This window comes from Pongo pygmaeus, chromosome 5 (assembly GCF_028885625.2).
Source record: "Pongo pygmaeus isolate AG05252 chromosome 5, NHGRI_mPonPyg2-v2.0_pri, whole genome shotgun sequence".
Lineage (NCBI taxonomy): Eukaryota > Metazoa > Chordata > Mammalia > Primates > Hominidae > Pongo > Pongo pygmaeus.
Window position 1 is genome coordinate 143,906,954 of NC_072378.2, and position 18,359 is coordinate 143,925,312.

Sequence of the window (18,359 nt, forward strand, 5' to 3'; positions counted from 1 at the left end):
GTCACTGCAGGTGTAGGGGCATTTTTCCTCTTGATGACATGCCAGATGGCCCCCCGGGGCCACAGCTCCACCGTAAGAGTCCCCAGTTTTGTTTTGCTTTTTTACAATGAGGGTGTTCTAGAAGAAAGGGCTCAACGAATCCAATTGCAATAGCTCCAGTTTGTGATAAAGATGACAATTTTTTTTTTTTTTATTTGAGACAGAGTCTGGTTCTGTTACCCAGGCTGGAGTGCAGTGGCACAGTGTTGACTCACTGCAACCTCCACCCCCGGGGATTCAAGCAATTCTCGTGTCTCAGCCTCCCGAGTAGCTGGGATTACAGACACCAACCTCCAGCTAACTTTTGTATTTTCACCATGTTGGCAAGGCTGGTTTTGAACCCCTGATCTCAAGTCATCCTCCTGCCTCAGCCTCTCAAAGTGCTGGGATTACAGGCATGAGCCACCGTGCCTGGCCTGACAATTTTTATTATCAAGTTTGTGGAACCCAGAATGATCTAGGGCCTCAGTGGCCACTGAACCCTGGGGCACGCTTGAACAAAAATATGGGCTTCTCAGCCACTATGCCTTGACATCCTCTCTAATCAGAAGTTTGTGTAGTAAGTGCAAAAGACAATATTCACAGTGACAATGATACTGTGAACTGTCAAAGGGAGAGTAGACATGACTGTGGTGACAATGATACTGTGAACTGTCAAAGGGAGAGTAGACATGACTGTGGTGACAATGCAGCAGCAGCAGGACCCTGTCCTCTCATAAATGGGCATCCTTTCCCCATGAACACCACATAGCAGAAACGCCCATCTTCCAAAGTCCTTTTATCATGTTATGAATTATTTACACTTCCATATATTTCAGTTAAAGAGTGGTAATCAGATCTGTATGGATGCCACTTGCGTCATTTGTCATTTCATTTGAAGGCAAAGAAATGTTTTTAACTGGTAAGTACAACCTTATCATAAAAGTCTATTTTCTGTAAGAAATACTAAAAATATATTAAAGACCTCCCTTAGTGCCCTTCAGGACACATAAGGATCCTAATATACCAGGTTGGGAACCATTGCTATAGGATTTGAAAGGAATAGCAAATAGTATTATCTGGAAGTGAAGAGGAAGAAGAGATTCTACTTAAAAATATTTGTTAAATGACTGAAAGAAATAAATCTATGAAGTCGTTTAGAACATGGTCCTTTAAGGAAAGACCTGCCTGCTGTAGAGTCCATTCACATTTTATACGTTTGTAATGCCTTACAAAGCTAGTCTTTGCACTTAAAGCTACTGCTAACTGAGCAATAGAGCAATAGAGTCACACCTCATAAGGCTTAAATGTGTATTTAAAGGTTTTGACAGGGGATCTAGAATCTGAGTGAAACCCTGGGTTCTGCAGCTGCACATGGCTCATGTATAAGGCATTTGAAGGGCTTGTAGCCTTGATGGGGAACACTGTCAACTCTGATCCTGTTTGTCTGAGGTTACTTGGGGTACAAGATGAAGATAGAAGGGCGTGCCTCCCTTCTGGAACCATCATGGCCAGCAGCCGCATGTTGGGCAGCTGCTGATACTCAGGGTGCCCAGGCGGGAGACGGTGAGAGGCCAGCCCTAGCCAAATTCCTTGCTGCTGCCAGAGGAAGCAGTCTTGCCATGTGTGTCCACAGGGATATGATTAGCTGCCGAGGTGGAGCTGATATCTGAGCGAGGCTCTCGAGGACACATTCTGGATAGATCTCCATATGGGAGTTGGATGACTGCCACCAGCCAGTCTTGGCAGTCCCCAGAATTCTTCTGAAGTGGACAGTGGAAGAAGTGAAACATTTGCCCGGCAGCTGGCATCAACGCAGTCTCTCTCTGGATATGCAGAAGAAAAGGTTCAAAAGGAACTGAACCCAATCCAGTCTTTATATGGTAAATATCCCAGCTTCACGGTAGAAGAGCAGGCATGGGGGAAATAAAAGAAAACTCACCTTTTTCAGGCCAGGGGGCAGGGAAAAGAAGCAGAGAGGAATAAAGGGAGGAGGCCCCGGGGTGTCAGCAGAGAGGGGAGATCTGCCAGGCTGTGGCCCCACTTCAGCCTCTGCCATAGGGCTGTGTAATCCTGGGGAAGGCGTTCAACCTCTTTGTGCCTCAGTTTCTTCACCTATTAAATGTGAATGATAATTGTACATCTCCCTCCTAGGGGTGTTGTGAGAATTAAATCACGCGAAGTACATGTTAAGCCTCGTCTACGTGTGGACCAGTATTACCGTGTGTGTGTTAGATCAATTCAGGGGAGCCTACAGGAAGCGGAAATTTTGTCCTGATTCCCATTTAACCTGAAGTCCTAAATGAGAATCAGGACAGAAATGTCCTGATTAGGACTCAGGCTAACTGGCCAGTGTAGCAAGGTACGGCCATGTTAGACAGATGGAGAGGCTGCTTTTTACCTTTCCTGGGGTGACCTTGATATTCGAGTGACACAAACAGGACCCAGAAGTAGCCAAGAACCTAACAGGAAATCTGCCCTGAGTGGTTCTCTGTGGCAGGGCCTCCTGTGCCAAGGACCTGGGGTTCACAGCCATTCCTCAGAGGACTCTTGCCTGTCTGTGGAAACTGAGTGGGGGGGCAGAAGCCCGATACAGACCAGATCTTGAATTGGAGCAGCTTCAGGCTTTATCTGGGAACAGTGAAAGAACGGGTGTTAGCACTCCAGGACCAGAGGAGGCAGGGACGGCGTGTTCCTTCCCAAAAGCTGGAGAACCCCACCTCTACTCCATGCCACCTTAGAGAGAAGCAGGGGAGGGGGAGGCATCTGCAAAATTGAGCGTTGTTACCCAAAGAACAGCCTACATATTTGCTGAAGATGCTATTTAATTGACAAGATTTAACTATGTTTAATGCAGGTAGAATAATTAAATTTGATCACCAACCACCCAGTGTGTGCATGGGGGACAGGAGCATGCTGTCTGCTGAGGCAAGCAGGGTGACTAGAAATAAGAACAAATTGCCACTTTTTCTCTGCACCAGGGTTGTCAGTGGCAGGTAATTTAATGACCCTAGTATGCAGCTAAGCATCAGAACACGTGACACATTTGCCTTCTACTTCTGTCCTTCCCAATGTCGTCAGGGAAAAATGAATGATCTAATGAATGGCTGGGCATGGAGGCCTAATTCAGGGAAATGAGGTCTCAGTCACACGTTGAGTCTCCTTTCCAGTGGCCCTTATGGCTGAGGGAGACAGTGTCCCCTGGGCTGCACCAGTTGGAAGAGAAGGCGGAGTTTGCACAGCCCTGGTTAGAAGTGGGAGGGAAGAGGTCAGGTCCTCAAGAGGAAGAGGAAGCAAAAAAAGAAAGAAGTAGGAAGAATCAATATCATGAAAATGGCCATACTACCCAAAGTAATTTATAGATTCAATGCCATCCCCATCAAGCTACCAATGACTTTCTTCACAGAATTGGAAAAAACTACTTTAAAGTTCATATGGAACCAAAAAAGAGCCCGCATCACCAAGTCAATCCTAAGCCAAAAGAACAAAGCTGGAGGCATCACGCTACCTGACTTCAAACTATACTACAAGGCTACAGTAACCAAAACAGCATGGTACTGGTACCAAAACAGAGACATAGATCAATGGAACAGAACAGAGCCCTCAGAAAGAAGGAACTGAAAGAACTGAGATAGGGCTGGGCAAGAAGAAGAAAGGAGATGAAAGAAAAAAGAAAGAAAAGAAAAGGAAGGAAGGAAAAGAAAGAAAGGGAGAAGGAAGGAAGGAAAGAAAGAAAGAAAAAAGAGAAAAAAGAGAAAGAAAAGGAAGAAAGAAAGAAAAGACAGAAGGGAGGGAGGGAAGGGAGGAGAGAGAGAAAGAAAGGAAGGAAGGAAGAAAGAGAAAGAAAAGAAAGAAAGAGGAAGGGAGGGAGAGAAAAAGAAAAAGAGAGAGAGAGAAAGGACATCAGAGAATGGAGCTGGGGAAAAAAAAGATTCAAACACAAAGAAATTCAAAACCAAGAGTGTCCCAAACTTAGAATAAAAAAGAAACTAAAACACAAAGACAAACAATAAGTGAGAATAATGAATAAAGACAAGGGAAGAGGGGAGAGGTGGAGGTATCAAAAGGAGATGCTAAAATAAACCCCAAAACCAAAGCAATATGAGAAGCCTTAGGCTGAGCTCATCACAGCAGGCATGCCAGCAGGGGCACAGGGGAGGGGACAGCGAGGGAGGAACCAAGGAGGGACTGGCAAAGGTGAGCATGAGCAGGTGCAGGAAATCTGTTGGGGAGGCAATGGGCAAGGACTGAAGAACAAGTGGGGAAGAAGACATGGATGAAAAAGAGAGTGAAGAGGAGTCCTCCTGAAATAAGGAACTGAAATAATGACCAATGAATGAATGAATGCAGTGTTTTCATTCACATAATAACCAGAGTCTAGGCAGCTTTCCTCAGTTTAGCAGAATGGTTAAAAACATGGGCCTTACACTACTTAGCAAATTATTCATGAGTGCACACACTTTTGGGGGGTAGAACCCACATAGAAAGGTTATCTAGTGCTGAAATGTCCTTTCTCAATCAGCAGTCTGCCCTTGCCATGCACTATTCTGATGGTGTATGATGTATTCGTATGTATAGGTAAGTATTCTGCATGTATATATATGTATTCTGTATGTATATGTAGGTATTCTGATGGTGTATGATGTATTCGTATGTATAGGTAAGTATTCTGCATGTATATGTATGTATTCTGTATGTCTATGTAGGTATTCTGATGATGTATGATGTATTCTGATGGTGTATGAATGTTGTAAAGCCACACTGGTGTTTTCATTCTTCCATTTCACTGTTGAGTGAAGCCTCTGATGCAGAGGAGCAGGCTGAGAATTGCCAGGCTGTGCTGTGACTTTCCTGGGCCCTGGGCACCTTTGCCTTCATGGACCTCTTATTCCTCCATTTAAAAAACAGTCATAGAGGTATATTCTACAACAATGTTGGTAAACAGGTGAATGTATGAATATTACATATTAAAATATTTTCTTTGACTTGCAAGGTTTTTTTTTTCTCCTTCAGATTTTAGATGGAATTAAAACATTTTTGTGGGTCTCAACAAGTATTGCCAGCACTGCACCTGCCACCCCTGATAGGTAAGTCAGCTCTGGAGAACTTAGAGATACAGAGTAATAACCACTAAAAATATACAAAGAGATTTGATTAAATATTTATATCAATGTGAGCCAAGGTAGGTACGTTAAAATAGCAATGATTGGATGCAGTGATCATGGAAATTTCGTGATTCAAGACAAAGGTGGTTTCTTTAGGGTGCTGGCATATACTTACTGAGTTTAGTGCTTACTATATGCTAGGCTGTTCTGAATAATATATTTAGGCTTTTATTAAGTCCTCATAAGGTACATTCAAGTATATAAAGTACCTCCAAATGTATTTTATTATCCTCAATCTACAGATAAGGACAAGAGGCAGAGAGAGTTAAATAACTTGCTAAATAGTGTAGGGCCCAGGTTTTTAACCATCCTGCTAAACTAAGGAAAGCTGCCTAGACTCTGTTTATTATGTGAATGAAAACACTATATTCATTCATTCATTGGTCATTATTTCAGTTCCTTAATTCAGTTATTAATTACCAATTCACTTTGTGTGTGTGAGAGACGGGTCTCGCTCTGTCACCCAGGCTGGAGTGCAGTGGTGCAATTTCAGCTCACTGCAACCTCCGCCTCCCGGGCTCAAGCGATCCTGCCACCTCAGCCTCCGAAGTAGCTGGGACTACAGATGTGCGACACCATGCCCAGCTAATTTTTGTATTTTTTGTAGAGACGAGGTTACGCCATGTTGACCAGGCTGGTCTCCAACTCCTGAACTCAACCTATCCTCTCACTGCAGCCTCCCATGGTGGTGGGATTACAGGCGTGAGCCACTACACCCCACCTGTTAATTACATCTTTATCTCAGTAGGTTGAAGTATATTTATTCAGCCTTTGCTCTGTGTCAAGTACTGAGCTGAGCTCAGCAGTTGCAATGACAGGAACACAGACCCGGCCCTATTCCTTATATGGCTGACTCTCTAGTGGGAAATACGGACATTAAACAAACGACCACCTCAATATAACACTGCAAACTGGAGTTCATGGCATGAACCATGGAATGCTATCAAAGCACTGGGATCCCAGTCTAATCTGGGCATCAGAGAAAGCTTCCCTGAGGAATTAAAATTTGGATAAGGTCTCAATAATTAGTTAATGAATTAGGCAAACAGTGGGAGCAAGGATGTTCCAGGCAGAGGCCAACAACATGGGTCAGGTGCACAGGACATAAACCGAGCCATCGAGAAGCTTCCAACGTGAAAAGAGAATAAACCCATAGAGACAAGCAATGAAGTGCTGCCATGAGACAGATGTGTGGAGCATTTGAACAATGGGAAAGTGCTGGTAGGAGAGAGGTGGTGTTCAAGTCAATGAAAGCAATGTAAGATGAGATCTGTAAGGAAGACTAGATAAGCCAAGAGGCATGCAGAGGATCTTATCCATTTTAGAGCCCTGGGGGCTATTTACTGGAGTGGCTGAGGATAGCACCGTGGACACAGACTGAAAAGGAAGAAATTGCTATGAGCTCCATGTGAGGCTTCATAGATGAGACCTATGGATCTATCCAAGATCATATCCTGACACAGTGGTCAAAATAAAGAAGCAAGTGTGAGCAGTGGTGAGTTGATGGCTCATTTAAAGAAAAGCCATGCCCTGCAGACTGGTCCCAAGCTACAGACCCTTTTCTCTAATTGTCTGAAGAATCCCTTTGGCAGGCTGTGTAATACGTATGACTCCAATCTCTTAAAGTCTCTAGATGGAGGCCACATCCCATTGCCTTTACAAAACATCTTCTTTATCCATGGATGTTGATACTTGAGAACTTATCAGAAAGAACTTCATTCCTTCTGTGAAGATGAGTGAAGCTCATATTATTATCTGACTACAGAACTGCTCAATGTTCATCCCAAAAAAGTAAGACTCCCTTAAATATCTGCATAAGATTCATTTTCTGTGTTTTATTTTCCTAATTTTCTTCAAAGAAGATGTGTTACTTTTATGAATAAAATATTAAAAATGTAAACCGTGGAATCAGAGAAGGAAAATGGCAGATAGGAGGCAGGACTAAATTGCAGCTGACACTCAGAGCGACAGAGCAGCATGTGGAGACTCACGTTGTGAATTTTTGCTCCAGAACTACTACTGCAGGATTATACCAGGAAAGCCAAGAGAATCCACAGACCCTCTGAAGGAAGTGGATTGCTCCTGCAGGACCCAGGAGACAGCCCAAATACTACACAGCAAGAAGGTGCAATCTAGGAACCAGAAAGTGGGCCCTCACCAGACACTGAATCAGCTGCCTGTGTACAGTGTCTTGACCTTGGACTTCCCGGCCACCAGAACTGCCAGAAATAAATTTCTATTTTTTATTAGTTAAAAAAAAGTAAGCCATGTAGATTATTCATTAACATATGAAGCAAAATGGAATCATAAAAATGAAACATTCATTACAATTTTTGGGAAACTGCTATTTGTTTTGTTTTGTTTTGTTTTTGAGACTAAGCCTCGCTGTGTTGCCCAGGCTGGAGTGCACTGGCTGTTCACAGATGTGATCATGGCACGCTGCATCTCAAACTCCTTGCCTCAAGTGATCCTCCTGCCTCAGTCTCCCGAAGAGCTGGGACTACAGGAGTGCACCACCACACCCGGCCTTGTCTGTTTTTGAAGATAAGATCCATATCTGAATTTTTTAGATCAGTGACTGAGCAACATAAAACATGAGGATTTCCCAGATTGCCCTTCTTTTGTTGAAAATGTTAAAAAGTGATCTTAAATTTATGGATACATATAAAACACTAAGATTTCTCCATTTGATTTATGTATCTCATAATAGCTTGTGACATGCTCAAAATAACATGATTTTTTTCAATTATTTCACATGGTCTTTTAAAAATCACATTTTATTGAATTTATTCATTCATTCATTTTGAACACCTAACATATACTAACAAATGTGCCAAGTCCAGAAGATTCAAGGCTGAATCAGAGGACATCCTTGACTTTAAAAAGCTGACAGTCTAGAAGAGCCAGGCCTACATGAAAATAAATAAATGCAATAAGGACCAAAAGCACAATTATCGAAATATGTAGAGGGTAGAGGTGCTGAGCAGTGGGAAGATACAGAATAACTAATGCCTATTAGCTGCTTCTGTATGTATGACAGGTAGTGTTCTAAGTGCTTTACTTACATATATTAGCTCATCGCCAACCTGTGATCATTTCCATTATCATATTGTTACACTCATTTTACAGACGAGGGACTGAGACAAAGAATGGTTGCCTAACTTGCCCAAAGTCACTCAGCTATACTGAGTGGCAGAACCAGGGTTTAAATAAATGTAGGCCACTGGGCTTATGAACTCTGTGCTCTCAACCTCTACACATTTGCTGTCCAGACTGTCCAGCATACTGTCTAGGAAGAAATGCAAAGCACTTTAAGCAGAGAGGGCAGCTTGGGCAAGGGCACTAGTGCAGGAAAGACACAAGCACCTTGTGGAGTCAAGCAGATAGGATACCAGAAGGCTGAGGAATATGCCACATCGTGGGGAGGTTTGGATCAGTTTTGGTAGACAATGAGAGGCCATTGAAGGATTTTAGTCAGAGGAGTGATGGGGCAGATCTGTTTCTTCAAAAGATTATTTTGACTGTATTAGGGAGGATGTGCTGCAGAGGGTCTGGATGCAGGTGGGGAAGGGAGGATGTGTTGCAGGAGGATGTGTTGCAGAGGGAGGATGTGCTACAGAGGGTCTGGATGCGGGTGGGGAAACCCCCTTTAGAGACCACTTCTCCCAGGTAAGAGAAGGCTGTAGCAGTGGAGCTGGAGAGAGAAGAATGGACCAGGGCTATTTTAAGGAAGACTAGGCCAGTGCCAGTTTTGATTAGTGGATGCCAGACTTAGTGGTCGTTTAGCATTTTTATATGAAACCTTCAACCGAATCAACAGTGTGCTTCATGAAGGCAGAGCCCAGATTTGTTTTTCTCACCATTTTACTCCCAAGGCTTGGTAATGTGCTCAGGAAATGCTTATTGATTGAATGAGTTAATGAATAAGTGAATAAACCAACAAATAAGTAAATAAAAAAAGAATGAATCAAAGAAATGACTCAGTATTGGATTAGACCAAGTGCATAAGGGAAAAGTTAATGGACTCTCAAATGACTTGCTGAAAAGATTAAGTCAATTTCTCTTTTCTTACGCAATAAATTTTGTTTCCAGGCCTTTCTTATGAGTATTGTGTGTGGAACATAAAGCAACCAACTTAGCTCCACGATTTAGCTATTGGGGGACCCATGAAAGAGCCTGCCCAGCCCTGCATGCTTCTGGGAGGGGGGGGTCTCAGTCATGTCATGTGACTACATCACTTGGCTCCGTTTCCAAGTTCCCCACCTCTAACCTCTCTGGAGCTCACATTCATGTTTCAAAAACATCACTTCTGTTATATCACCCATCACTCACTCCCTTCACTACACATCTCTTTGCCCTGCTTTAGTTTTCATCTGAGCACTTCTTGTTTCCTGACATTATGTCATTCATTCATTCATTCATTTTATTTGGTTCTATCTCTCTGTTAGTTTCCTATTGCTACAGTAGCAAATTACCATAAACTTAGTGGCTGAAAACACATATTTATCATCTTGCAGTTCTTGAGGACAGAAATCTGAAATGGGCCTCACTGAGATAAAGTCACTGTGGCCAGGGCTGCATTATTTCTGGAAGCTCCAGGGGACAATCTGTTTCCTTACCTCTTTCAGCTTCTAGAGGCTGCCCTCATGTCTTACCTCGTGGACCCCTTTGATCTTTAAAGCCCGCAAAGGCAGCTTGAGTCTTTCTCATGATGCTATCTCTTTGGTCTCGCTCTTCTGCCTTCCACTTCCCCATTCAAGGACTCTTGTGATTACATTGGGCTCGCCTAGATAAACCAGGATAATCTTATTTTAAGGTCAGCTGATTAGCAACTTTAATTCTAGCTGCAATTTTAATTCCCCCTCGCCATGTAATAACATATTTACAGATTACAAGGATTAGGATGTGGATGTCTTCTTTTTTTTTTTTTTTTTTTGAGACAATGTCTTGCTCTGTCACCCAGGCTGGAGTGCAGTGGTGCAATCTCAGCTCACTGAAACCTCCACCTCCCAAGTTCAAGCAATTCTCCTGCCTCAGTCTCCCAAGTACCTGGGATTACAGGCGTGCGCCACCATGCCCAGCTAATTTTTGTATTTTTAGTAGAGACAGGGTTTCACCATGTTGGCCAGGCTGATCTTGAACTCCTGACCTTGTGATCCACCCGCCTTGGCCTCCCAAAGTGCTGGGATTACAGGCATGAGCCACCACACCTGGCCCAGGATATGGATGTCTTTGAGGGGCCATTTCCTGCTCAGCACAATCTGCCTCTTCTAGAATTTAAGTCTCTTGAGAGCAAAACTTTGTCTACTTTGCTGTCTGCAGTACAGCCATTGATTAGAAGAGGGCCAGTATATTGTAAGCATGCAGTAAATATGTTTTGAATAAATCAGCAAATCTTGTCCTTCTCTTTCACAAACCACCTCATACCACAGCAGAATAATTTTCCCTCATATCAGCATGGATCATAATATACTCTTTGATATGGTTTGGCTGTGTTCCCATCCAAATCTTATCTTTAATTGTAGTTCCCATAATCCCCACATGTCATAGGAGAGAGCTGGTGGGAGGTAATGAATCATGAGGGCAGTTACCCCCATGCTACTGTTCTCATAATAGTGAGTGAGTTCTTACAAGATCTGACGGTTTTATAAGGGGCTTCCCCCCTTTTGCTCTGCACTTCTTTTTCCTGCTGCCATGTGAAGAAGTACGTGTTTGCTTCCCCTTCTGCCATAATTGTAAGTTTCCTGAGGCCTACCCAGCACTGTGGAACCGTGAGTCAAATCAACCTCTTTCCTTTATAAATTACCCAGCTTGGGTATGTCTTTATTAGAATCATAAGAATGGACTAATACACTCTTGCTCAGAGAACATGAATCGAGCACTTCTAGGTGAGATGGCAGCTTGGCCCCAGCCACTTTGTTCTTTCCTAGCAAACTTCAGTGGAAGTAACAGCAGATCTTGCAAACAGAGAAATATCTGCCTCAGTTCTGAACCAAGCAAGTGACCATCCTCATGCCACAAAATAGAAGAACTGCTAGATCCAGAACTGTCACCCCTGGGTGGTGTGGAGGCCTTGAGGGTTGGGATTCAATCCTCATTCCTGAGAAGGTGAGAAGCATAGCAAAGAGGTCAGGGGGTCTGAGGGGCTTCAGTGATGCCCCTTACTTGAGCTCTCTCTGATCCCTCTAAACCAGGAGCTCTAGAACCCCATTGTGAATGTGGACATTATTATGGATGCAAATGTCCACCTGTGCAGAGGATTAGGCAAGACAGAGAGAGGTGTTTTTTTGGGAAGACTGCCTGAGTGAGCAACCACAAAGTTTCTGGTCATGGTTCCTGCCCCGCCTCCCTCTCTACTTTGGAGCTCCTGTAACTCCAAGTGGATAATATACAGTTTTGTTTTTGTCATTGTTATTGTTGATGTTGCTTGTCTTTACTTTGTAAAATATGAACCTTTCATCATATGAGTGATTTTGGCAAAAGGCACCTCAGACATTCAAATACTTCCTATTTATTAAGCGCCTCCCACTGTGCAATCCATATGCTAGGCACTGCAGATGATGTCTTAGTCTTTATAACAACCTTGCAGGTTGGATAGCATTGTTCCCTTTTCAGAAATGTGGGAACATGCCCAAGGTTCGGGGTATTCTAAGTGGGAGAATTCAGATCCAGCTCACTCAGAGGTCGCTGCTGGCCCAGGTCTGTTCATCATCTTCTAGTGTAAATGAAGGCAGCTGCTCTGAAGGCAGGAGGACCAGGCTTAATCTGAAACCTGTGATCATTGAAACAAGCATGGCTTTCTCTGCACGGGGTTCAAATGAATGGATCTCTATTTTCTCCTTTCCACATAATCACTCAAATAAGATAGGGACTACAGTCAGGCAAGTGAGGACTCTCATCCCAAGAACAAAATAGAAGGGAGCACAAAATACTCAGTAATCAAGATAAATAATAACTTTAATGCAATACAGTGTTTTAAAAAATCAAGTCCTCAAACTATAGCTGTCTGCCTAGCTATTTTTAAACATAAAGCTTTACCAAGGCTGGGATGAGGCTTGAGCAAATGAGGCCAGTTGTACAAGTTCAGCGTCAGATCCTGTCTATTTAAAGTTTTGGTATTTTGTTCATCATGTTTATTTTTTTTTCATTAATTCTATCTGAAGCACCCACCCACCTTCTCAGCAGAAAGCCTGATATCTCCCTCTGGGGCTACCCTTTCCACATGAGTTATAGGGACCTGTGATGTGCAAAAGGAAGTTACACAACTTTTCTTCATAATTTCTGTCTTTTGGGCACAAAATTCTGACTTTTGAAGAATACAGTTGCGTAATCACCACCACAATCAAGATTTACAACAGCTCCATTATCCTAAATAGTCATCCCCTCCTCCACTCCCAATAACTGGCAACTACTGGTCTGTTTTTCTGTCCCTATAGTTTTGCCTTTTCCAGAATGTCATTTACATGGAACAATATAGTATGAAGCCTCTTGAGCCTGGCTTCTTTCATTTATAAGCATCTGAGAGTCTTCCATGTTGCATGTAGCAGTAGTTCCTATCTTTGTATTGCTGGCTAGTATTCCATTGTTGGATGTACTTATTTGGGTTGTTTTCAGCTTGGGGAGGCTATGAATAAACCACTATAAACACTTGCTTTCAGAGTTTTAAATGAATATCAGTTTTCATTTCCTTTGGGTAAATACCTATGAGTGGGTTTATTGGATCACTTGATATGTCTACTTTTCACTTTCTAAGAAACTGCCAGACTAGTTTCCAAAGGGGCCCTTTTGCATTCCCATCAGCAATTGACTTTAGTTTTTGAGGGTGGGACTAAGGAGGACCCAATCCCCAGGTGTGTTAACATCCCCACCTCCCAACTGTGAATGGGGTCGAGACCTCTGGCATCTTTAGTGACGGGCATCTTAGCACTCCCCAGCAATCTCTGAGGAGTGAGGACATGGAAGGAGTGATTTCTGGGTTGTCTTGGAGATCTATTCAAAGGACGTTGTGAAACCTAGGTGTTCAACAACAAATAAATAGATAAAGAAAATGCGGTGTATATATATCATGGAATACTATTCAGCCATAAAAAGAATGAAATCCTGTCATTCGAGGCAACATGGATGGAACTGGAGGCCCTTATGTTAAGTGAAATAAAGCCAGGCACAGAGAGTTAAACACCGCATGTTCTCACTCATATGTGGAAGCTAAAAAAAGTTTATCTCACAGAAGTAAAAAGTAGAGCAGAAGATACTAGAGGCTGGGAAGAGTAGAGGGAAGGAAGGAATAGGAACAGATTTGTTAAAGGGTACAAAATTATAGCTAGACAGAAGAAATAAGTTCTAGTGTCCTATACCATTCTAAGATGACTATAGTTAACAATAACATATTATATAGTTTCAAATGGCTAGAAGGAAGATATTGAATGTTCCCAACACAAAGAAATGATAAATGTTTGGGATAAGGGATATGCTAATTACCCTGATGTGATCATGTACATTATATGTATTGAAACATCGCTATGTACCCCCACGAATATGCACAATTATTGTGTGTCAATTAAAAATAAAAATATAAAAGAAAAAAAACCCGTGGCTGAGTCTAGCAAGGATGGAAGGAGTCCCTAGTGAATCGCTTGCCTTCAATGAGAGAGCTAGAGTCGCAGAAGCAGCAATCGCTGAGGCTAACACTCAAGACAGTCCCCTCCTGTCTTCCTAGACTCATAAGCCCAAAAGTTCTTGTTTGGTTCAAGACAAGGAAGGCATCCTGGAAAATGTCTTTTAGGCAATGTTTGTAGAAGGAGCTGAGCTAGGTCTGATTTATAGAAACAAAGAAATAGAATGTGTATCCTGAATGTCTTAGAGCACTGTATTGTGCTCCTACTACATGCCATTCATTACACCCAGTGCTTTATATACATGAATTTCAATCCTGAAAACAACACCACAAATTAAACGTATGCATTACTTAGGGATCAAATTGAGGTATCAAAATTGAAGCAAATGACAGTGACACTGATCATATTTCTTCTGTGCCTAAATCTTTTTACAGCCCTCTGTTTCATATTCCAGCACGTCCCCGCTCTCCTCCAGGGCTCCAGCCATACTCACCTCCCTCCTCTTCGCTTCCATTTTCCTGCCTTGGGCCCGCATGCATGGTATTTTCCCTGCCTGGGATGCCTTCCCTGCCTCTTCCTCTTTTTTATCCCTACTCACTTGTATGAGCCACTCCTTGTGTCCTGAAACTTTTCCTAACTCACCCCAAAAGGGTCAATTATTCCCTCCTTTATCTCTCCACTGTAGTTTGTACACCCCTGTCTCCTATGCCGCTAGTCCAAGATTAGAGAGATTCCTATTCACTTCTGTGTGCCCAGCACAGAGCCTGAGCCTGTTAGGACATAGTAGCTGTTTTAATTTATTTATTTTTTATTGTATTTTTAATTGACAAGTAATAATTGCATATATTTATAGCATACATGATGTTTCAAGGCATGTATAGATTGTGGAATGATCAAATCAAGATAATTAGCCTATTACTGCAAATATTTATCTTTTTTTGAGATGGGGTCTCACTGTGTTGCCTAGGCTGGAGTATAGTGGCTCAATCATGGCTTACTGCAGCCTCAACCTCCCTGGGCTCAGGTGATCTTCCCACCTCAGACACTAGAGTCTCTGGGAGTACAGGTGCACATCACCACACCTGGCTAATTTTTGTGCTTTTTTGTAGTGATGGGGTTTTGCCATGTTGCCCAGGCTGGTCTTGAACTCATGGGCTTAAGCAATCTGCCTGTCTCAACCTCCCAAAATGCTAGGATTATAGATGTGAGCCACTGCATCTGGCCCAAATATTTATCATTTCTTTGTGGTGAGAACACCTAAAATGCTCTTTTCATTATTCCAAAATGTGTACAGTCACCATGCTGTTGCGATACAGCACCAGACCTTATTCCTCCTCCTGTCTGACTGACTGAAACCCTGGACCTGTTGAGCAACGTCTCCTCTTTCTCCGTCCACCCTGTCGCACCCCAGTCTCTGATAAACACCATCCTACACTCCACTTCTATGAGTTTGTTTTAGAGTAAGAAGAAGAAAGGAAGAGTGGGAGGAAGAGAGCATGGTAAAGGAGGTGTTTACTTTTGCAGTCTGGTACTCTAGAGGGAAGTGGTGGGATGGGCTCAAAACTATGAGCCAGCTTTGGCCTCTCTCATAAAATAAATTCATCTTTGATTTTAAAATGAAAACAAAGAAAAAATTTCATAGAACCATCACATTCCAGACCAGAAGAGGCCTTAGAGACCATCAAAACTAACTTCCTGTTTTTTGTTTCTCTCTTTCTTTTTTTTAAGTGACTTTAAAAGCAGGCCTACTTTCACTATCAGAAGGTGATTTATCCTCACTCTGCTTATTACCTGGATTCCTTGCCTTTCTGTTATTTCATTTTCATGGTGTATTGTCAATTTTGATCTCTGCCATTTCTTTTCAGATAATATTTTGATCTTTCTCTTACTTGCAGTCATTTTTATCTGCCTATATTAAGGAAATGCTATTGTCAGTGAAAGACACTTAGTTCTAATGCCAAGTATTTGGGGAAAATATTTCATAAGAAAACATACCATATTTTTATGTGCATGTTTTGCATATAAACTCTGAGAAATAAAACTTCTTAATATATTTGGGGGATGGGGAAGATAGCAAAAGAAAATTGCAATTATAAAAATAATTAGTTAGAAGGGGATGGGTATTGTCTCAAGGAATGCCTTCAGGAAGTTTGATTTTAACCAGAGTGTCACAACTGTTTCCATTACCATGAAAAATCCACATTCAGGCATCTAAAGACTACTAGTGATGAAATAGGGACAAATTCAGTTACAAAGGTCGTTTAGCTCCCTAGCTTGTCTAATTTATTAAATGTGGATACCTTTCATTATGTATTAAAGCCTTTGAATAAAAATTCCTCCTTCTGTAAGTGAATCTGCAATGTATAAAGAGCCCTTCAAGTGGCACTGTGGCTTTAAGAGGGGCTCCTGGCACAGCAAGGAGGAGGAAGACACTGGCCAGAGATGAGACGGATCCCAGCCCACATTTAGGCTCCTGTTGAAGGCAGTGTTTGTAGCACTAATGGGTGGAACCAGCTAGTTGATAAGTTTTCATTTATTTCTTTTATAATCTTACATAAGTCATCACTTTAAAGAGAGTGGTAAAACAGTGAGGTATAGTTTTTTTGTTTCTTTTTTTTATTTTTTATTTTTGGTATCACAACACTCTTATGTGATTAAAACTATGCTTATTTCATCTTCAGTTTTTATCCCTAACCTTTTGGAAATTGTATTCAATGAAAATAGCTAAATAAATGAATAGAGTTTAGAAACATTTTGCTTTGAAAAGCTGTATTGTATGCCTCTTTTTTTAAAATCAGTGTCAAATAGGCACATTTGCTACGTGCTGGCCAACATGTCCGTGGTACCAAGGGACAAGTCTAAGGAAAAAGAAATCTTATAGCATAGGTGGGACAGGATAAACAAAACTGGAAATAAACAAAACCTCAAATAAACAGGATGCCTAATCATTTTTGGATTGCATAGACAGTGGTATTTGAAAAGTGAATCCTAGCCCACTTTTGTCCACCTCGTCAGGTTCAAAACTGAACTACTCCCCACAGGGTTCCTATTCTGCAGTGCTACATTACAGCATCCAGAGGAGCCCTAGTTCCTCAAGTCTCTGTCCTTGCAGATGACCTTCCTCATCCTGGGGTGCCTTTGCATTTCAGACGCCACATCCTCTGGGAAGCCTTCCCTGGTTCTCCACCCCAAGAGGGTTAGGTGACTGCTCCTCTGAGTTTCCTCAGCCCTTCTACATAAATCTCAGTTTTGTCAATTGCCATGGACTGCCAAGTAATTATTTGTTAATGTCTACTCCCCAAATAGACTTCATTCATTGATTCATTCATTCAATACACAGCGGTGCTGGGAAAATAAAGGCAAGAATCAGTACTTACTGTCTTAAAGTAGCTCAAAGGGAGTAGGGGTGACAGATTAGCACCCCAGCCATTACAATCCTGTGTAAAAAGTGACATAAGAGCCTGATGGTACTGTTTAGGAGGGGCACTTCACCTGGCTTGGAGGTTGGGGAAGTGTCAGGAAAGCTTCCTGGATGGTGCTGTGGTTTGCATATTTGTCCCCTCCAGAATGCCTATACATTGCTGGTGGGAATGTAAATTAGTACAACCTCTTTGGAAAACAGGGTGGAGATTCCTTAAAGAACTAAAAGTAGATCTACCATTTGATCCAGCAATCCTACTACTGGGTTTCTACCCAGAGGAAAAGGAGTCACTACATGAAAACAACCCATTCACGTATATGTTTATTGCAGCCCAATTCACAATTCCAAAGATACGGAACCAACCTAAGTGCCCACTGACCAATGAGTAGATAAATGAAATGTGGTGTATATACAACACGGAATACTAATCAGACATAAAAAGGAACAAAATAGTGTATTTTGCAGCAACTTGGATGGAGCTGGAAGCCATTATTGTAAGTGAAGTCATTCAAGAATGGAAAACCAAATACTGTATGTTCTCACTTATAAGCCGGAACTAAGCTATGAGTATGCAGAGGCAGAGACAGTGATATAATAGACTTTGGAGACTCAGAAAGGGGAGGGTGAGAGGAGAGCATGGAATAAAAACTACATATTGGGTACAACATATACTACTCAAGTGACAGGTGCATTAAAATCTCAGAATGCATCACCATATAATTCATCCATTTAACCAAAAACCACTTGTAATCCAAAAGCTATTGAAATAAAAAATACATATTAAAAAAGAAAAAAGAACATTTGTCCCCTCAAACTCTTGTTGAAATTTAATCCCCCACCTGGCAGTCTTGAGAGGTGGGACCTTTAGGAAGTGATTGGATCATGAGGGCTCTGCCCTAATGAATGGAATAATCCATTCGTGGATTAATGGGTTTATCATGGGAATGGGATTGGTGGCTTTATAAGAGGGGGAAGAGAGACGTGAGCTAATACGTTCAGCCCTCTCGCCATGTGATGCCCTGCACCACCTCCGGACCCTGCAGGGAGTCCCCACCAGCAAGAAGGCCCTCACCAAGATGTGACCCTTTGACCTTGGGCTTTGCCTCCATAACTATAAGGAAAATTCATTTTCTTTATAAA